At 44.6% G+C, this 22804-nt stretch overlaps 1 protein-coding gene across 1 annotated transcript in view; it reads right to left on the reverse strand.

The window, feature by feature from the left end:
* Positions 1–17742, reverse strand: part of ECRG4 (ECRG4 augurin precursor) — a 69900-nt gene extending 52158 nt beyond the window's left edge. The window contains exon 1 of the mRNA XM_043536418.1: positions 17428–17742. The gene's annotated coding sequence lies outside the window, so the exon portion shown is untranslated. The remainder of the gene's footprint in view (positions 1–17427) is intronic.
* Between the last annotated feature and the right edge of the window lie 5062 nt (positions 17743–22804).

Consider the following 22804-nt stretch of genomic DNA (forward strand, 5'->3'; position numbering starts at 1 on the left):
GGGCCCAGATACAAAACCCATTGACATCAATAGAAAGACTCCCACTGATTTCAGTGAGCATCAGGGCATTGGTTAAGTTATTTTTCTTCTTTTTTTATTATTAGTTCATATTTAGCTTTTGCATTACAGAAGGCCTTGTCAGGATTGGGACCCAATTGTGGTAGGCAAAGTACAAACATATTTGAAGGCATAATATTTAGCAAGTGATTATGTGCTTTGCTGAACTGGGGCCTTCATGTGAAGAGCTGGCATGGACCTTTTCTTCTACATTTAGTAGTGACATAGATCAACAACGCACGCATTCCAGTGGATTCCTCTCTGAGCACTGAAGAAATCATAGCTCTCATAACGTGACGTGCACACATGCCCCTTTCCTCAGCTTCTAAGACCACCACCATCAATATCAGGGTGAAGACAGGGTAAAACAGGGTTGCAATCACAATAGATGTAATAAACTTTGTGTGCTAAGACACCCTTTCCTAGAAATTATCTCCATCTATGTACTTTACTGCCATTTTAATTTCTTGGGACTTTCTATGTTACCTCTATTAAAATTTGCTAATTTCCTCAGAGTGATGAATTCTAGTAAAGCCTGTATAACATGCACATATTTCAAAATGTATACAATTCATTAGCTATTCCGGCTGGGCTATGACTTGGCAAGCCTTGTTGAGAAAATCTGTTTGGAATAAGTCTTTGTGATACTTGGGCTCTTAACTGTTGGCAGCTAACAGTTTACGAGCCCTCATACTCTGTTCATCATCTTTAAACTTCAAATAAAAGAAAACATGCTCTGCTTTTTTATTAAACAAAAAGTTGAAGTCAAATTTTGCCATGTTAAATGTTATCAATTGGTATCTCCATATACAAATCCAGCAATGGTTCTACTTTACTTTCTATATCTACTATACTTTGGTTTTTGTTTTGTGACTGCTTTCTCTTTCAGGATTCTTCTTAAGCAGGACTTCCAGTTCTCTTGTATTGTTGTGTATGAAATAACTGTACCACCATTTTGCTCCATATATTCTTCAATCACTTTTTAAAATTATAATCTCTAATAGGGCAGTCTTTGAATACGTATCAGTCAAGCTCCAGCTAGGTGTCTTGCATATCATTAAAGCCATTGGCAAAAACGATGACTGGTCTGATATGCCTGGTGGTAATATGTCACAGCCACCTATCTTTTGCAATCAAGACTATGAAATAAGGAAAAAATTGAAGCCTAGAAAATATAGCACAGTAAAGGAAGTGAGAAGAATATGTTCTATTCAACAGATAACAATTCCTCCAGGTATCAATCATTTCTATAGTTCATGCCAATTCTAGAAAAGCGAGAATGGTCTCAATGCTCAGTGCAGCTGAGTGGGAGAAGGCAAAGGAGTCTTTCCACTTCCCACAATCCTGGGTCAGTGGAGGGCTAAACTGACCTTCAGCACAAATCAGAGCAGCCATAGGGCTGCTCTAATTTATATCAGATGGAATAGTCATCTGGGCACTATTCAGCCAATTGTAGATCACTGGAGCAGAGTGCACCCTGGCTATACCTGTTACATCCTTGGCACACCTATGCCTCCTATGCAGAGGTGGGGGGCAAAGGGTGTAAAGTTAGCTATGCCAGTTTTATGCCACCAGGGGATTCCCTTTAGTGATATTCTAAGGCTCTTTTATTTTCTCATGAACTTTTCCTTGGGTTAATCAATTTTAATTTCCTTGGGTTAACCAATTTGCTCCCCAGTGACTAAGCTAGTATTGAAGCAAAGTGTGTACTCTTGATAGAATAACTGATGGATTCAGTGCGGGGGAAGCGGAGGCTCTGTCAACCTATTGGTCAACATATTGTTGCTATCGTCGTACATCTGGCCAGGTTATTTCTCTTTTTTCCCCATGGCAAGCAATTTTATCTCTTCTTTGTCCTATTAGATACTATGACATTTCCTCTTCGAAAACCAGCTGTATAAGGGGACAAATATACTAAAGTTACAAAGAGGTGAATTTTCTAGTGATAGCAGCCTGTCTCAGGGCATGCTCTGCTCCTACCTTCTAGCCCCACAGAAACCACTCAGACTCCACCAACCAGTCAAACTCCACGCTGTACAGTTTATTTCAGATCCCTCCACCAGCACCTCTACAGTTCTGTGTGGCAATACTACTCACAGCGTCTCATGTACCATCAGCCCTTTCCCCAAGGCCTGAGAGGAGAAGAGATCTCCCTTCCTTGAGCTCTCTCTAAGTCTGGGCTCAGGCAGCCCTGCACCTCTCCCATGCACTTCCTTCCTGTGCCTTTTTGTCAGTCCTGAGCAGGTGGGCTAATTAATCCTTTAGCTCACCCAGCCAGCCAGCCAGCCAGCCTGACTAGCTAATTCCATTCCATTCCCCAATCAGACCTCTCTAGTTGGTACCAGAGTGATCAGAGTGCTGGCTCACCATGAGCTCCCAGCACTCTGTCATGGCTTCCTAGTCTTATGAATGCTTTTGAGCAGTCTTCAAGTGAGGAAGATGATTAATAGGTTTGCAAATGGCACTGCAGTGTGAGTTATCCATGGAGTAAGGAAGAGATTTTATATTTGGACTGGGCCATATGGATTCAAAAATTCCATTAAATAGAGGATAAGCTTTCGTGAGCTACAGCTCACTTCATCGGGCTTATGCTCAAATAAATTTGTTAGTCTCTAAGGTGCCACAAGTACTCCTTTTCTTTTTGCGGATACAGACTAACACGGCTGCTACTCTGAAACTTGCATTAAATAGAGGGTAACTTGTCCTAATTGATGGAGTGGTCATAATGAAGGAGACAGTGGAGGATAAAAGAAAGCCAAGTCTGAAAAAGAATTGTACTGCCACAATGATACAATCTATAGAAGAAGAAAGAAGCAGCAACAGCAGCCCGTAAGGGAAAACTTTATAAAGAGTTCAGCCAAGATAACCAAGACTAGACATGTTGAGTAAGGAGGTGGCTTCTTTAACATGGTCACCTTCTAAAGTAGAACTGTACTTTAAATAGCAGTAACTAGAAGAAGAACAGTTCCCTAAATTAGTGTTTGCACTAGTGACCAAAAATCTCAGTCAGGCTCGGGACCCCATTGTGCTAGGTGCTGTACAAATACATGACAAGAGACAGTCCTTGCTTCAACGATCAAAGGCAATAGAAATGTATCATATTAGGAAGGATTAGAAAAAAATCAAATACAAAGGCTGCAAAGTTCAAAACAATCAAATTTTCCCCTCAGATGCCAATCCACAGGCAGCTCTCATTAACTGCAGAGGGTGCTACATGCACGTAATGGACGACGGAATTTGGCCCAGCATGCAAGCCTTGTTCCTACCAAGATCTAGGTGACTGTGCATGCTGCTTCCTCAGCCAAAAAGGGGAGAGTTTTCCTATATTTTCCTACATTTTAATCACAATTTGCTCAGTTACAGTTATTTTGGTAGATGATCATAGAGATACGTTGAAGATCACACATCTTTTTTCCTTTGAAAGAACCCCAAAAGAATAATGTTTCCACGTACAAGCCTAGCCCATTGAAGTCAATGGGACTTTTGCCATTGACTCTAGTGGACTCAGAATGTCATCCCTTATGCTTGGCATAGTCAGAGAAATACCCCAGATTCTCCATCAAGGTCAATCTTGTACAGCTGTAGTATCCGAACAGTGGTTTTTGTAATGGGGCTAGAGTCACTGCCAATAGAGCATTGGGCCAACGAGTCTGTTCTTGAGGATCTGTTCACATTTTCATTATTAACCCTAACTTGGACGTTTAAAATTTCAGCTGTTTCAGATCACATCAGGATGAAACACAAAAGCTCTGAAAATTCATAAGTAACAGCACTAGACAGAGGAGCTAGGAGGACTATAGCCCACTAAAGTAAACAGTGTATGCAGAAAAAGAACTTTTATTTGATTTTTAAAGCATTTCACAGCACCTTTAAAAGTTCTTCAACTCCTGCTGCTAATTTCCTATGTGCAGTCATGAGCCTCTTTTTGAAGTTATAAACATTTCCATAGCAACCAATTTGGGTGTTACAAAGAGGAAATGATGGGCGGGGGGGGGGCAGGGAAATAAGCAGCAGAAGTAGATAATCTCTTAAAAAACCCAAAGATTTTACTTTATTGCAAACGTCCCTAGTTAAAAAAAAACTGGAAGAAGAAAAATAAAGAAAATGTCTGATATGCAAGTCCTAGAGCTGTCTCTAGCAAGTATGGTTTCTTTCAATGCCTTCAGCGAGACATAAGCGGGACTGTAGCTCACCCTGTAGCTATTGTTGCAAACCCCATTTTTGTTTTTCTGCTGCGAAATGCTAAACAGTGTTTGATCTTAAATACCATCCTACTGCAGTTCCCACAGAAAACCAGGTCAGAGTTTGACCCTTTATTTTTAAACATACTTTTTTGCATTTAATAATATAAAAAGAAGTAGTTAAAACCAAAAACAAACAAACAAACAAACCCAACATTTCCAGATGCCTGAGGAAATCACAGAGAGGAATAAACTGATTCTGCCTCAAGCTGATGTATTGAATATCCTTACCATGACTGTTGAATATCAGATTTTATCTTCCTACAGAGATGACTGCACACAGCCGGATATATTATTTCAATAGCATAAAATAAAAGACACCAAAATGGCATGAAAGAAAAAAAAAGAAGAAAAACACTAGCAACAGCATATATAAAACAAATCAGGCAGAATAAAAGTTACATGGAATACACTGAACATGTGCAAAAGATCATTTTCACTGAAGTGTCTTGAGAGAAAAAAAGCAGCTTTTCTTCCAAAAGTCATAACAGTCAAAAGATAAAGGCCACTGATCAGACTTTGCTAGCTATCCTTTAAAACACACTATGAGCTTGCAGTCAGAAAAACATGTACAGATTTGAAGTGAAGTACAACACAACGTTTTCTTATGATTAACGTTCTGAGTAAAAAAAAAAAAATTCTTTAAGAAAGGAAATTGTGTAAATAGAGCCACACAATTTCTTTGTTATGGAATATTGTTCTGAAAATAAATTAGTTAACCACATGCGGAAAATTCTGGTGTTGAGCGTAATCTAGAGGACTGTTGTCCAAATTATGTACTAAAGCTTTGAGGAGTAAGATTTCCAAAATTAGATGAGTCCATTTAGACACATATATTAAAGCACATCTAATTTATGCAAGTAAGCACCCAGTTTGGATATATAACTCAGGTATATTTGCATGTATATGACAGTTAGGTGACTCACTTTCAAAATCTGGCCCTATATTAAATTCCCTCAAGTGTGTCTGGTGAGGATATAAGCCACAACAGTGGAGGATTCAAAGCAGAACATCTTTCGATTGTACTTTTAAGGCCTCAGTTGTCACTCATGATACCTTAGCACTGAAATAGCAGAGGCATGTTGGCAGGACAGGGTGGGGACCCCTGCAGTGCCGACTGCCTTGCTGTAACTCTTCTGTGGGTACCTAGTGATCCTCAGTCTTCACAGCTATCAGGCTGGTAGAGAATACATTTTAAACAACTGTATAGAAAAAGAAAACATGAAATGCCCAGTACACTGACATTGATGAGTCAAAAGGAAAGGCAGGAGGCAGATTTTAGTTTCAGGCTTGGAAGGGGTTATTATACACAATGCTGAGAACAAACTGGATTTTAGAAGTGGATGAACCATACTTCCAAAAAGTGCCCTGTTACAGAACCTCTGGAGCTAAGTGAAAACAGAAGCACGCTGAACTTCCTGTGAACAGTTTGGACAGAGGATAACTGCAGTTTCACGAGAACTTACCACTACTGTCCAGGAGCAGGCAGGAAAAACACCATGTGCAGCAAAAACAAGTCAAGGAAACCCGTGGAAAAAAATGAACTGTAGACTAACTAATTTGCTTTACTTTGTCCATGCATTCAGGGGAACATTCTTTGACTTGAACAGGCTTGTCCAGAGCAAAAGGAAGTTACAGATTCCCCATATCTCCCCTGACCCATGCCATTTTTACAAGGTTTTTTCTTTTCCTCTAAAGCAAATGTTACACTGTCCCGACAAGCCTCTAAAACAGCTGCTAGGTGAGAACAATACACTGCAGGGAGAAGATGTGATGCATTTTCCTCATAACAGACACCTATCAGAATTATTGTTAGTTTACGGGACTATCTGGAATTTCTCTACTAAAATGATTTTCCTGATCTAAAAAGGAGGGAGCTGGGGAGGGGCAGGGGCAGGCAAATGGGGCCAAGAAATGAGCATCTGATGTAGTGTTTTGCACAGGATCCCCATGACACTGTCCACATCAGCAAAAAAGCTGGCCTGCAGCTGTGCATCGCATACCAACGTGATGGGGAGCAGGACTTTGCTTGTGAAGCACAGTGGAATGAAAGAGAACAGCAGGTTTTCATTCTAAGAGGACTTCTAAAGAAAAATCTATTAGGGAGTCTAGGAAGCAAGAGAGATGTGGCATCCCCTCCTCCTTTCCTGTCCCTACCTCAATTCCACTCAGGTAGCATGAACATGAGAAGATATTACATTAAAAATAAATGACCAACAGCATATGGCTGGGGAACTGTCCAGGAAAATAAAATCCTCCTGTGACTGAATGTCCCTTTGATAGGAGACTTTTTCAGGGATAAACTCATTGGTTCCTTTAAATAATACCTGTTAAAGCAGATGTCTGGCTAATTAACAGAGGGGCACACACATGGCTCTGACTTTCATCATTTACTTGATTCATTTCTGAACTGTCTGTTTTATATAATTTTTTTTAAAATAGACTTTTAATATTGAGACCAATGTGATGCTTTGCCCAGGGCTCCTTTCGTTAGGAGCAGCCCGTGTTGCTGTACTCTGAGCTCCGTTTAACAGAAAGTGCCAGCAATACAATGAAAAGAGAAAATATTCAGATGAATAATACCTGGCATTTCCATAGCACCTCTCATCCAAGGATCTCCGAGCACTTTGTAAACCCTCGGAGGGGAGCCATTTAATAGCCGTAAAGCCTGAGTCACCTGACGCTGTGCAGATGAAGTTCTGGTGCATTGGGAAAGTAAAATCCATCTCAACCCCTGGTTGGGGTCAGGGCTACAGCATGGCCATCCCATCGCTGCAATACAAGCCAAAGGCTTAAGTAGAAGCCACAGTCGTTCCACACCATTAGTACAATGCGTTCAGTTCCACTGGGCCATCCTATTGCTGCCCTTTGTGATCTTTTATATGAGGCCTGGGAAAAGAGCCCTTCCTCAGCATGCAGGGAGCACAAAGGTTATATATTCACTGTATACAAACAGAGACATTAGATAAAAACAAATACTCTTCCTGGAAGGTTGCAATGTAACACTAACTTATTTTTTAGAATTCAGAATGGCAACCCACAAGAACCGAAAAACAGAAAGAGACAAAACAGGCTGTCTCCTAAAACAGAGAGACATACCTCGCCCCACCGTATTCTAGATTGGCTGGCTGCTGACTGATAGCTGCTAGGCCCTTACCACATGTTTTCCTGCAGAGCCCCCTACCCTGCAAGCAGGCCCAAGAAAAAACACTGAAATTGAAAATGCTGTTTAAAATTTTGACAGTTTTCCATAGTCCAAGTAGGCACAGTTGGTATACAAGCAGTCTCTTCCCCCTTCAGTCTCTGGGGGTATTTGGGGATGAAATCCTATGAGGGCCCATTAGTGATGTAAGCCTCACACAGAAAGCGCTAACATCTGTCTGCTGCAGGTAAGCAGTAGCATGGTCATCATCACAGAAGTGTCAACCGCCACCTGTGCAAGGCCACCCACGGAGCGAGGAACAAAACTGGAACTGGAAAACAAGAGCCCTGATTCCCAGTCCCAGGCTCAAACCACTTGCCATGCTGTCTCCCCAGGTGTGATCGCACAACCGATGCACTAGCTCAGCAGAAAGCAGCTTTATTTTATATAGTGTCTGTCATACCACCGGTATCCCACAATGCAGTATGAGTTTATGTAAGCCAATTTCAAAATTATTTTCTCTTTCCCTGTGTTATTATTGGCCTCAGCAGCTACATCCCCTACTCACAGAGATGGGTGGGAAGAGACAGAGCATGGGCAGGGCCTTGACTCCACCCTTCCAGGACACTGGGAAGCCTTCACTGCAACAGATAGACCTGTCACGATTTACTCCTTGCCTGGAGCAGCGAGGAGACCAAGGAGGCCGGGGCAGCACACCATGCTAGTTTTGCTAGGGGCTCGATCATGATAACCATCATGATTGACAACTAGCTCAGTGCCAGAGTAGAGGAGCTGCAGAGGAAAGGGCTGGTCTGTGAACCAATTGTTTGCAAGGACAGTGCATTGGCCAGAGATAGCTGAGGAAAGGGACGTGGGGGCGGAGGGAGAAAGAGAGAGAGAAGCCATGGGGTGGGCTGGTGCATTTTCATGAAGCAAAGAGTAATTTTCACTTGATCTTGAAATTAACATGCAGTCAAAAGGAGCTGATGGCAATGGCAGTGTTGCCGGCACCCAGTGCCGAGAGGCAAAACAACAGCAGGGGTTGGTTCGCTACCCGGTGTGCTTCACCCAATAATCACAATGGGGTGGAGAAGCAGAAAAGTTTATTTGAAGTTTCAAAGAGGTACAGGGAGAATAGAATCTCAAATCCTGCACACAGAGCAGGAAGTTACACAGGCTTTTATACATCCTTTCTTCAGCATACTTATCCAATAGCAAGCTGCCTTAAGTATCCATATAGCCAGCCAATCCAGTTACCAGCTAGTTCCCTTGTTTTTTGTATCATTTGTTAAACTATACATAAAGCTGCTTTATTCAGCATTTTTCTTCCATATCTGTCCTGTTTGGCCTTGTTTAGTTTCAGGCAGTCTGACTCTGCAACATATTGTTGCAGATCCTCAGCATAACGGCTCTGAGTTCCTCCAGGCGGGGGGGCCAAGGACACTTGGGCCTAGTATGCAGAGCTGCTGCGAGTGCCTCCAGGCAGGAGCGGGGGGCCAAGGACACTTGGGCCTAGAGCGAGGGGGCTTCATCAACACTCGTGGTCTTCCATCCCCTCGAGTTACCTAGTGGCCATGCCCCAGTGTCCCCAACAGCGGGACATGGCAGCTCTTCGTTGTACATGATTACATACGAGAGAAGGTGGCAGTGCATTCTGCATATGCTGGAACTTAACTGGGGCAGGTGCCAAGGAACAGAGTAAACCCGACATAGTCCAGTGATTCCAGCAATGGCACACCTACTCCAGTGAGTTGGTACAGACCAGATGATCAATTCCATCGGCAAGTGTGAATTGTACATTTATTGGTGTAAGTAAGGAAACAAGAACCTCTGCCCTCAAGTAGTTGTCATTTCATCCTGAACAAGGACAACAAACATGCATGGTAACCTTTGGACGTCCTAAAGAGAAGGGGCGCATGAAGGAAGAAGCAGACAGACACATAGCTTTGGAGACATATGTACGAGTGGTTGACTTTTAACCCACAGTAGTAAGGGGGGGAAAAAACAGACTTGACTATAACAGGGTTAAAAAAAGAACTAGATAAATTCATGGAGGATAGGTGCATCATTTCATCATTGCTGGAAGCAGCGGCCGGGGGTCCCTGGGCCCTTTTAAATCACCTGGGGGTGGCAGGCGGGGCTGAGAGATGCTCTGGGGGAGGCAGGCAGTGGTGGCAGGCGGGGCTGGGGGAGAGACCCGGCCCCGAACATTGGTGGAGCCAGGCCCCCGGGCCCAAGGCCGGTGTAACCACTAGGCAAACTAGGCGGCCGCCTAGGGCGCCAAGATTTGGGGGAGCCAAAAAGTGGTGCCCCCAAATTTTTTTTATACTATTGCTTAGGGGCAGGTACCTGTCAGTCTCCAGCGCTCGGGCCGCGCCAGGGCCAGCAGCCTCTTCACCTCCCCTGCTTCCCCAGGGGCCACTCCTCCTCTCAGGCTCTCCGGCCGCTGCTGCCGCGGCTGCCCAAGAGGACGTGGGCGGGGGGCGCCGCCGCGGAGGAGACGCAAGGGGCCGGTCTCGGCTGGGGCCCCGCACCTGCCGGCTGAGAGCAGCAGCGGCCAGTGAGCCGGAGAGGAGGAGTGGCCCCCGAGCAAGCGGGGGAGACTCCGAGGTGAAGAGGCTGCTGGCCCTGGCGCGGCCCGAGCGCTGGAGACTGACGGTACCTGCCCCTGCCCCATCCCGGCACTGCCTTCCCCCCAGCCCAGTGAGTATTACCTGCCCCAGCAGCCTCAGTGCCCTGCCCCACACTGTCAGCCACCCCAAGCTCACTGTGACACTAGCACCCCTTGGCAAAGGGCCCCCGATCTTCACAAACAGCTGTCACCGGAGACCGGACAAACTCACTGCACCCCATATTGCCTAGGGTAATGGACACGCCGGCTTGACTGGCATGTTTCCGTGTCCTTGGGGTGCATATGCAAACGTACGTGACAAGGACTTGGAAGTTCTTTGGAAGCAGGGATTTTATCCTGTTGTTTAGCATTTTTCACCTATTCTCGAGTGCTGAGTATGCTTATAGAAGTAGAGCCCTAATAACAGTAGAATGTATCTAATTATGCAATACACAGCTTTCTCCTGTTGGCTAAAAAGCCTGATTTTGCCATTATTTGTAGCAATTGGGTAACAGTGCTTTTGTATTCATTTGCTGTTGGCAGCTGGGTCTGTGAAATATGAATGCTTATATTTCCCCCTTCCTGCTTTTCCCCTCTCCACAATAGCCTCACTTGAGGCTTGCATAACAGATTGCTTCTTTGAAATTGGCATTTATGTCTCTTTGTTTGCTTTTCTCCTGACTCAAAACTTCAATCACCCCACTGTACCAACATGTGGGCTCTCTCATTATTCTCTGCAAGGCTTCCTCGCAGAGCTGCCGCCAGCCTTGGGCTTTCTGCTGCCCCTTGAGAAAGCAATTGCTAGTTATAAAGCAATGTCTGAATTACATCGTTTTATTCAATGCTTGGAGATCTTGTAACCCCTTCTTTCTGTCTTTTGCTTTCCATTGCACATGAAAGAGCTGCTTATAGCCCAGCATCTCCAAATCCTGTCTGTGCCTGCAGCAACCAGTGAGAATCCCCCAATTGACATTTTCCACTTCCGGATGCTTCTGTCAGCAAAAATATTTACTGTTTTTGCTGTTCTTTTCTTCCATTTGGCTCCGTCCTTTTGCCAACAGCGGCTTGCTGCACAGAATTCTTTTTTTCTATGCCTGAAATTGCAAACTAAATTTCAGCAGGCAGAGAGCTGCAAGCAAACTGAGTGTGCAGTGCTGCAAAAATCTGTCAGATTTGCTTTTCTTTTTACTCTAGATAGAACCTTTCACTCAGGGGACATCGAACAGGAATCTGAATCAGACATGCCAAACCTGTGAGAAAAAACCAGAAATTTGGCTTGTTTTTGGCTTAATTGGCTCCTGAGTTGCTTGTTGGCTAATTTTTGGCTTGTAGCTTGTTTGGCTTGTATCTTGCTGGTTCTTTTTTTTGACTGGCTCCCGGCAAGCAGAGGCAACAGGGGGAGAGAGTCAGGGGTGCACAGCGGGTCCACCACAGTCCCAGACTGCATGCCGGGGGGGATCTAGTCACATAGAGTGTTGGGGTTCTTAGGGATTGGTTTGTTTTGGCCTTGTTTTGAAAGGGGATTAGCTTGATTTTTGGCTTATTGTGAAAGTCGGGGTGCTTATTTACCACATGTAAGTTGGCAACTGTGATCTGAATGTACTGGCTTTGCAGAAATGTTGTTATTTAAGTTTGCATTTTGATGCCTAACCTTTCTCTCATTGAAGGCAAAGATTAAACACTCTTGGACTTCATTGTGCCCTTAAATTTTCAATATAAAAGTAGTTCCAAGGGAATAAATTAAAAGTACATTGAGGGGGATAATGTGGAGACATCTCTGCACTACTACATCTGGTAAACGTTATCAGGCAGAGGTCTCAGCAGCTTTGATTTAGGGCAGCCAGCATTAAAGGCAAATCGTGAGTGTTTGCTTTCTGTTCCAGTAGAGAACAAACTAATCTGTCATAAACTTCAGGTCTCCACCTGCCCTACTCAGAGGTCATTATGCAAAGGAGGCAAAGTATTGGGGGGGGGGGGCATGTTGTGCTTAGCACAATTCTCGTGGTTTGTTCTTCTGCTTCATGGATGGCAGCTGTAGGGCTCCGAGAGAGGGGGACCCACTTGTTCAAATATTTTGAATAATAAAGATGTTAGTTTAATAAATCTCTGGGAGGAGAGAAAGGAAGAAGAATTCCCCTGGTTCAGTGCTTCCCCTTTGAACCTTGCATATGTGCGGTTGAAGGTTAATGACCTCTGAGTGAGGGCAAGTGAAGATCTGGCTCCTACGATAGATTTCTTCTATTTTTTTTCCCTCAGACTTGAAAGCAAACACCACTGATTCCTTCTCATCTGCTCCCCAAAGAAAGAATAATCTGATGTAAAGCCCTGAAAACTCTCTCTGATAACGTTTGCCAGGTGTTGCCCACGGTATTTGTCAACTCAGGCTGATCCTCCAGCCTCTTTACCCTCATCCCTAAGAGACTTTTGTATTTGAAAGCTATCAAACCAACTGCCAAACAAATGATGAACCTTGACTTTGTTACCTTTTGATCCTCGTTCCTTAGGATCGTTCCCTTGGACATTTTAGCTTGTGTTGTTTAGCACTACAGCAGATTCCACTATTAGTACCCAGCCTGAGTTGCCAGCAACAGTTGCCATTATCCGACAGTTGCTAGCCCTGAAAGGCAGGTTTGCCGAACTGCATGCAGAGAAGGCAGCACTACGAACATGGCCTTCCCTGGCTGCAACTCTGCTTGTGAGCAGGGCAGCAGTGGGGAGGGGATGCCAGGGCTTTCCACAGGGAGTGCCAGCAGTGGGGCCCATGAATCTGCATGGTATCTCTCCCTGCACTCTCTGGGGTTTGGGGTTTAGCATGTCCCAGAACTTCCTTCCCTAGGTGCAGCCCCCTCGCAGGGCACTGCCTGGAGTGTGCAGAGAGAGGTACTGGGTAGCCCTGGCATCTAGGCTGCAGCCCCCTTCCTGCGATTGCCCTGCCCCCCACCCCCCCAAGCCCACAGCCCTGTACCTCCTGAGCAGTCCCTGTCCGCAAGCAGGTTTGCAGGGCTGCATCCCCAGAAGGAAGCACTAGGATGGATTGAGCACCTGCTACAGGCAGGTTCACAGAGCTGCCACCAAGGAAGGGCCATCCCAGCACTTCCTTCTGGGACTGCGGTTCCACAAACCTGCCTGCAGCTGGGACATTTCTTCCAATACAATGGTTGCTAATAAGCGGCATCCCAGTGCCAATATCCAAATCAGTCATTGAGATGGGATTGGTTCCCATCAAAATGTTGCACTTAACCAGAAGTGGTCATTATCTGGGTTGCTATTAAGCACAATCTACTGGTACCATTAATCCAGGTGTCCATATCTTGCTATATTAGAGATATTTCCAGGTATTATCTTTGTTCTTTTTCATGCAGTCCTGAATAGGGTGTTGGGTTAAGTCAGTAATTCTATTTCTGGTGGACACGAAGGAGGTTCTTATTAAAGCACTGGACTGGGACTCGGGAGAACCGAATCCGGTCCTGGCTCTGCCACAGGCTTCCTGCATGACTGTCTGTCTCTGGTCCTCTGTCTGTAGTGCAGGGACAACATTTCCATAGCCTCAGAGACGGTAAAAGGAGGAACACATCAATGTTTGTGAGATGCTCAGGTATTATGATGCTGAGCCCAAATAAGCACCTAGAGAGATAAATGATTCTCTCAGTGAAATTGTCCTGATAAATAGCTGCACAGGGAATCTAGCTGTTAGTTGTTATCTGAACCTGAAAAAAATCCCCAGAGAATATGGGAGACTCAATTACCTGATTTTTTTTTATTTTTGAGCCAGATCCTAAAAAACACTTATGCATGTGCTAGTTCCATTGACTTCAGTGGGAGTACTCAAGGGCATCAAGTTGCTTACATATATAGGTGTTTGCATGATTGAGCCCTTAAGGAATTATTCTTGCTTTCTCATGGTATCAGTAATCAAATGATTTATATAAGTTAAGCAGTCTGCAAATAGATCAAGTATTTTGATCAGCCACTTAACTTTCTTAACATATGGAAGTTGCTGTGGAAGTTTAAAATCAGAGATGTTTGTAACAGAATAACATTTGGTGCCAGCCAGTTACGTTATATTACCACCGCCACTACACTGTGGCTTGTTTTATACAAACTGGGGATACAAAACATGGTTTTATATCACATGTGTAAACCAAGATTTTATTAAAATAAAAAAGATAATTAAGAACAATGCAGAAAAATCTAATATTGAGCCAAATTCTTTTTCTAATCATTTACAATACTGTAGCTCAGCAGTTTCCAGCATCTCATGTCATATCCTCCATTTCAGATTTATCAGTTATTTGGACACCAAAAAACACCCAGTAAATATTTCCTGACTTTAAGCTGTTGATATAAAGATGACAGATACTCCAGCATCCAGGAGTCTCAGGCTTTCCTATATCTTAAGAACATAAGGACGTCCATACTGGGTCAGAACAAAGGACCATCTAGCCATCCTGTCTTCCGACTGTGGCCAATGCCAGGTGCCTCAGAGGGAATGAGCAGAACAGGTAATCATCACCTGTCGCCCATTCCCAGCTTCTGGCAAACAGAGGCTAGGGACACCATCCCTGCCCATCCTAATGAATAGCCATTGATGAACCTATTCTCCATGAATGTATCCACTTCTTTTTTGAACCTGTTATAGTCTAGGCCTTCACAACATCCTCTGGCAAGGAGTTGTACAGATTGATTGTGCACTGTGTGAAAAAATACTTCCTTCTGTTTGTTTTAAACCTGGTGCCTATTCATTTCATTTGGTGACCCCAGCAGCTCCCATTGGCCTGGAGCAGCGAACTGCAGCCACTGGGAACTGCGATTGACCGAAGCTGCGGACGCGGCAGGTAAACAAACCGGCCCGGCCCGCCAGGGGCTTTTCTTGCACAAGCGGTGGAACAAGTTTGGGAACCACTGATCTAGTCGTTTTATTCAAACCCAGTTTAAGTAAACGAGTCCGGCAGGGAAGTCTGGGTAAGAAAGGTGATTAAACTACTGCCTTGATGCAGCCTGTCAATGACAAGCACTTTTTCAAAAGGAGAGATGAGGCTTCAGGTTGGCACAAGTAGCCTGGCTTTTCCCCTCTCTCTATACAGCACACACCGAACTCCCTTCCCTGCAGAGGAGACTATCTGGCAATTGGCTATACCCGTTCCATGTTCAGTTCCCTTGGGGAATGGTATTAGTGCTTCAAGGTGAACAGGGGAGAGTGTGTCATGGGGGCAGTGGCGGCAGCAGAGTGAGGAGGCGAGCCAGCTGAACAGCAGGTGGGGGAGGGCTCGTGGCAGATGGGGAAAGGGTCTGGCAGGGGTGTGTGAAGAGGCCAGCAGCAGGTGGGTGAGCGGGGGAGGTGGTGAGCAGGGAAGGGGATCTTGGAGAGGGGGTGAAGAGGTGAGTGGCGAGTCAGTTGTGGGTGGCAGCGGGGCCTGGGGCAGAGCAGGGGTAGAGTGTGGGCGGAAGAGGCAGGACAAGGAGCTTGCTTTCCCCAGGGGAAGTTTCACCCACTGCCCATGTGTGCCAAATATGATAATTTCACCGTTACCTGGGTTTTCCTTCCTCAGCTTGTGTTTGTCACACCCCCGTGTCTGTAGAGATCTCTACTCTACTTCTTGCCTCAAACAGCTTGCAGTCTAAACGAGAGCTGGGCAGGAAATGCTCTTCCCCAGTCCATGAAAATTTTCCTCTTCCACATCAGGGCAAAACTGAGATCTTTGGAACATTTTCACAACAACAGTGTGAGAGAACGTGCATGTCCCCACTCCAGCTAGCCAGTAGCCTGGTGTCAGTGCACTCTCCAGGGAAGCAGGAGACTCAGGTTCAAGTCCCTGCTCTGAATCAGGCATATTGCAGACAAGTGCCCTAATCACTGGGCTATTCTCGCTCTCTGAGTCAGACTACAAATTACATCCTGGACCTGACAAACCTTTCCTGTGGAAAGTGTGATCCAAACGAGCGTGTTCCCAGGAAAAGGTTTGGTTTTGCTGAATTGGCAATTTCTGACCAACAAAAATTTTGTTGGAAAATTCTTGACCAGCTCTAAACCTATGATAAGAGACAATGACTTTTTAAAAACATTTTTATCTATTATGACATGGACTACACGCAGTCATCATATCAATGTAGCTATTTTGGTTAGATTTGATACCAATGTAGTTAAAGTGGTACAACCCCCTAGTGCAAGCAGAGTTATATCACTATGAAGTGGCTTATACCAGTCTAGTTTATTTTGATAAATTTCCAGGAATAAGCCATATCAGTGTAAGGCACCTTTCCTTATAACTGCATCCACTCTAAAAGTTGTATTAATTTATCTATAGTGGTTTCCAAATGGATATAGTTAAAGCAGTACAAAAAGTGTGTGTAGACAAGCCATGTATGTGTGTAAAGGGAATGCCTCACACAGTGGGGCTCCAATCCTCGACTGGAGATTATTATTTGTATTGCAGTGTCATCAAGACAATGAACAGCAGCAGCAGCCTGGGAATCAGGTTTTGTGTTATTTTATCAATCTGATATGCGGGTTACTTTATTAGAATTCTTAAATGTGGCAAAGGTGTCTGTCACTTTAATGAATCTTTGCAGTCCCCATCTGTTTGATTTTAATTGAATCCACAGCCCTTGGGCTCAAACCCCACGTTTCAAAATGTATTTTTAACTCCTAATAAAATCTCTATAGTGGGGCCATGTTTAGCACTGCAGTTCAGGGGCTGTCTGCATTGAATTTATAAACCTTGGGGGTGTAGCTCAGATTAGGGACTCCGGAGTTGAAATCTGACATACTTGCTGTCAAGGCCAGAAGCGGATTTTTTTTTTTAAGGATTTGAGGAGGATGAGGACAAGGATCTGATCCTCATTTTTTGGGCTGAATATTTGAAATAATGTTCACGATGAGTGCTTAGGGGTCAAAGCTAAAGTGGAACAGTGTGCTAATATTTTCAGTTCCATTCCAACACCATGCACTCCATTCTCCTTCCCTATGCCAACCATCTCCCTGCCTCCCCCAGCCACCAGCCTCCCCTTAAACAAGCATGCTTGGGAGCTGAAAGCTTTACAGCTTGCTCAGAATAGGAATCATCTCTAAACCGTCACCAGCTTTGGAGCTGAGGACACACACAGTTATTTACGTGGGTAGGCCAATAAGGTTCCAAGATACCGCTCTGCAAAGCAGGGAACTGTCTCAAATGGTTAGGAGGAAAGCCATGATCTAATCAACATGCACATGTGGACTAGAAAACCTCCTCACCATCAGGTCCCTCTACCACATCAAATCATTTGTATTGGAACAGGAACTATCTATTCCTTTTAAATCTTTGACTACTTTTTTTTTTAAAGTTACCTTCCCACTGCTGGTCCATAGAGTTGAAGAGGGGAAAAGAGAAGCTCCTTACCCAGTTCAGCTGGCTGTGAGCCACTGTTTCCTCCAGCTGAAGGGTGGGAGGTACAATATGAAAATAAAGGCTGCCTCTTCCTCTCAACTGACTGGCAAGAACAGCCTGAGCAGGGCATAAAAGAACAAGGAGCTTGGGTTGGCTCTCATCCGTCCTGCTAATTGGCAGGAGTGGATCTTCAAAGGAGAAGCGGAGCTGCCAGACCCTGCATCCATCAACTGATTGGTGAGAGCAAAGTTTCAAAAGTTTTCCCCTGAGCAGCACGATGGAATGGAGCCAGCAGCTCTGCAGCATCTTTGAAGTCTTGCTCAGGCTGATGCTGAGGAGAGAATGGAAGCAGTGCTTTCGAGAAGTCATAATTTTAAAACTCTCAGAAGTGCTGTGGGCCAAATTCTGATCTCATTTAGGCTGGTGCATGCGAGAAGAAACTCTGCTGACTTCACTGGCTTTGCACTGGTGTGAGTGTGTTTAGAATCTGTCTCTGTGTCTGTCCTGTCCAAAGTTCTGTAGCTGTGACGGCCAGGTCAAAAAACCAAAATACAATGACAATATTTTGTTTTTGAGACAAAAGGTGGGTGAGGTAATATGTTTTGTTGGACCAGCTTCTACTGGTGAGGCAGACAAGCTGTTGAGCTTACACAGAGCTCTTCTTCAGGGCTGGGAAACTTACTTTTGTTATATACTTGTATTTTGTTTTGGCATCTGGTCAACTCATTCATCTTAGTGGGGCCGCACAGCTTGTACCATTGGCATAGAACCTGGCCTACTACATATCAATATTTTAAAAACTTATTTTTCAGGCAATTATTTTGTACGTAGAACACACAACCTCAACAGACACTCATATCCATCACTAATAGAGCACATGGATTGTCAGACAAAAGTTCAGGCAGGCACATATTTGGGGGCAAATCTGGCCTTTAGTTATGCCTGTGCAGGATCAGAAGCCAATGAAATTGCATGACTGAGGGCAGACTTTGGCCTTTTAACTTATATGCACACTTTTCAGGAGACTGCCTCAACATGTTGGAACTAGTGTAGTCAGCATCTCTCTTAAGTTATTGTACATGTAGCCATGCAAATGATACTTGCACTTAATAGCTCTATCTCGCTATAACACTTTTAGGGCCTGATCCAACTCCCACTAAAAATCAGTGGAAAGAGCCATTTGCAACTTTTCTTCCTCCTGGTATTACTCAAACACTGAGATGAAGTTCTGCCGTCCTTAAATGAGCAAATCTTCTCCCAGGGAAGATTGCAGAATTTGGCCCTCACTAATTAATCCTCCCCGAAGCCCTCTAAAATAAGGAAGTACCATCAATCTCATCTGCAGATTGGGAGACTGAGGCAGGGAGTTAAGAAACTAATCCAAAGTCATAGGTGAAGACATTTTCGGAGCTAGGACTAGACCTCAGAAGGTCCATGCTCCCGAGAACTAAGTAACTGGGCTATGCACATATTCCAGTTACTGTGGCACATGACATGGCATGGACCTCCTCAAGGGAGAAGTCAGTTAGCTGAGCCCTGTACTGAGCCAATCAAATAATTAACATGGCTAGATAAACTATATTAATTCATAGGCCCTGGTTCAGCAAGGTACTTAAGGCACCTTCATAGTCCCATCATATGCTTAAAATTAGGCACATACTCTCATATCTTGCTAAATGAGGTCGATAAGGAAAATTTTCCTTTAAGAAAAAAAATATACATCTTTATTGACAAATGTAAAATCCCTTTGGCGCTTGTACAGATTCTTAATCCAATTGCTACATCTGTGCTGTTAAGACTTACATCACTTTGCTTTCAATGTAACAAGATTTCTTGTTTTTAATCAAATATGTACAGTAGCATTACTAAATGTTTCAGATCCATTGTGCATCTGGTACCTAATTGGCATGAAATCTTGATCAGGCGTAAACTTTTTGGAGTTCTCTAGCAATCCCATCCATGTTATAGAAGTAGCAGAGACTAAATACAAGACACCAGTTTTAAAAACAAGAACATGTAACTCTAACATGAACAAAAGTAAATTGTTTATACTCTGGCTCAAAAACATGACATTCAAACCCCATTCAAAATTAGCCCCACAAAATCAAGCTAAATTAATAGCTCATATCAGAGTTGGCTTCACTTCAGGAAAATTTCTCTTGCCTTTGTAAACACAGCTGAGCCTCCATTTCCCCCACCCCCTTCCTATTGGCAATGTACTTTGGTGCTGCTAAATAAGGATGTCTCAACAGTCTCTCCTTGTACAGTAATTTCCAAGCTTTCAGCATCAGCGTATGTCTGACAGCTATCCTAGCTTTGCTCAGCACACAGGAAATAAGTGTACAGAACGTGTGCTGATAAAATGTTAGTTCTTTAGTCAGGATTTTATTAGGATAAACAATTTGCTGTGTTACCTCTGGGGGATTAATCTGGCATGACAGAAAGCCCCTTTGTCATCATGGTCCTGTCAATATTTCCATTACCAAATCCCATATTTCTGGATAGAATTAAATAGGACACACTCACTCCAGGATAAAATCCAGCAGATTCCTATCAAGAAAAATCTCCCCCCTCCCCCATAAAATATTGTATCTGCCTATTTTTATGTCCCAGAAGTCCAGTACAGTACCTATTGCTCAAAAGTAGCTACATGTTTCCAAAATGTAGATTAGTGTCTTTGGCTATTTAACTTGGTCTTGTTTCTCAGAACCCCTAAGTATTGAGGATTTCCTTATTCTGTAATCCCTCTCCATTCATTTGTACCCCCATGAGTCATTTTACCACAAAGTGACAGGGTTGGACTCACTACACTAGCACCTCCTGCTGGTCATCTTGTGAATCAGCTCCCCACATTGGTACACCAACTCTTGGTGGTGTCTCACCCACCATCACTTCATGTCACTTCAAGGACCACAGTGTCCTCTTCAGGACACAGCCCTCTGACTGTGTGACACTCCTTCCAACTTCCTCAGGGGCAAGCAAGGTGGGGCGGGGGGAGAGGAACCCAGGCCCGCCCACTACTCTGGGTCCTGGCCCAGGACCCTGTAGATAGTGGCCATGTGCTGCATCCCCTCCAACCTCTCAGTCTATTTCCCTGGGCCACTTCCCCACAGCCCCAGTACCTTCTTCGCCCTTGCCACCAGCCAGGAACGGTCTCTTGCTCCCCCGGTCCCTGCTAGCAGCACTGCTCTGTCCAGAGTGATGGCTTTCTTCTACCTGCAAGGCAGCTAGTCCTCCCTCCTTGAACTCCAGGGAGCAACTGAACCTGCTTTGCCCTGCAGCTCTTCTTATATGGGCCTGCCACGCCCTGATTGGCTGCTCCTCACAGCCCCTTTTCTATTGGCTGCTTTCGCACAGCCTCCCTAGACACCCCTTACAGGCCAGTGTGGGGCAGATGCCCCATCACACACAGTCAGAAACCTTTGCACCAAGAAGACTGGTGACTAACTCCCTTCTGAGTCAAACCATTTCACTCTTTACATTTGCTAAAAGAGATCATTGTTAAACAGCTTCAGAGTCCTTCATATGCTAGCTAATTGGAACTAAGGGTCAGGAATCAGTTAGGGCCTGATCCAAAGACCACTGAGGTCAGTGGAAATATTCCTATCAACTTCAGTGGGCTTTGGATTACATCCTTATTGAGGCCCAGAAAATTTATGTTTGAGGACAGTCCCAAAAGCAGTGGGTCCCTCATATGGAGTGGCTTGCCATTTTCTCTTGTCATTGACAATCACTGTTGGAGTGAATGGTGAAAGCCATCAGGTCTTTTTAACATACTGCGCTAGTCCTATAGTTAGGTGCACTCACTGTGTGAGTGGTCACATGGTGTGCAATGGCAGACCTGCTGCGGAAGATGAACGTTGTGTGGGCAATAGGACAGTTGTGTGTAAATGTATATTACCTGGTCTTGAGAAGGTGCTAGGCAAAACACCCATCAACTTCACTGGGGTTAGGATTTCACTCCAGGTCCTTAGTTACCTACCAGAGAGTTTTAAAAAGCATTTAATCCTCACATGCCACAGGTGGGAATTTCAAAAGAATAAGTCCTGGCTCTGCTTCCATTGAAATCAGCAGTAAAATTCCCATTAGCTTCAAGGAGAGCATAGTAAGACCAACAGTGAATGCTTTTGAAAAATTCCATGCCACACGACTTTCAGTCGCTGAAGAACAGAAGGACACCATGAATATTATTCATGCAGAGTTTCTATATGTTAATACACAGATGTCCTGAAAGTTTCCCTTCAGAACAGTGCTTTTAGTATGAAACCTTCACATTTTATTTTTTGCATATCTTAATATGAGAAAGCAAGAGCAGCTTTAGTATCAACCCCAGATTTCAGATCCTCAGCTAGGTCAGATCCACAAAGTGCCGTGGAAGCTGATTTATACCATCTGAGGAACTGAACCCTAATTTCGTTTCCTTCACACATTCCTGCATGAGCGGAGCTGGCTGTGAAACAAAGATCTCATTCACATGCCGGTGGTGGAACCTAGTTGGTTTTTAAATGTGGCATTTAATGATGAGAAGGCAAATGCGTTACTGGACCAAGGGAAAAGATAATTGCAGACAGATTAACCATAACTCCAGAAGTGATGTCATTTAAACACCAGTGTGTATTTTCTGATGCATCACATATATTAAGTACACGTTTAAGTCTTTACGTGCCGCAGGAAGACAGTAAAGTATCTGAGGCTGGGAAATGGGATCTATTTGCTTTCTTACCCATTGGTTTGCAAGAGCCTTTCATTAATTTGGCTTTTCATGACTTGGAAAATCAAGCCAATTTGTTCTTTAATCTAATCTAAGAAATGATTTTGTTCAATAAGACATTGTCGCTTCCATACAAGGAATAACACTCTTGACTTCAACAGCATTGCATCCAGTCATACAGCCAGGTTTCATAACTCCCCACTGAATTACATCTGGGTAAGACAGAGAGCCAGATTGTATTTAGTAATCTGTGAGTACACAAGAGGGAGGGTTTGAAGAATTTTCCTCCCCTCAGCATGCCTGCACAGTGGCTAGCCACTGGAGTGGGGAGCATAGGAACTGTGCTGGTCTGTTCCTGCTATCAGACTTCCCTAAGGCTGAGAGCATGGGTGGCCGGTGACCCGGCCGTTGGGGGAGGGTAGCATCTGGCCTGCCCCTCCCCATTTGCCCCCCAGCTCCTCAGGAGCCCATTGCCCCCCACTGTGGCTCCGGCCCCAGCGCTGGGTGGCCAGGGGGTGAAGCTCCAGCCCCAGCATGCCAGCACTCCCAGCCCCGGTGCACCAGGCAGCGTGGCCCCAGCACCAGCTGCCCTGCCTCCATGTCACATCTGGGTGTGGAAATTCAATGCAGGGCCATGAACGTAGGGCTGGGGCAGGGGGTTGGGGTGCGGGGTGTGGG

The sequence above is a fragment of the Chelonia mydas genome, chromosome 1, assembly GCF_015237465.2.
Source record: "Chelonia mydas isolate rCheMyd1 chromosome 1, rCheMyd1.pri.v2, whole genome shotgun sequence".
Lineage (NCBI taxonomy): Eukaryota > Metazoa > Chordata > Testudines > Cheloniidae > Chelonia > Chelonia mydas.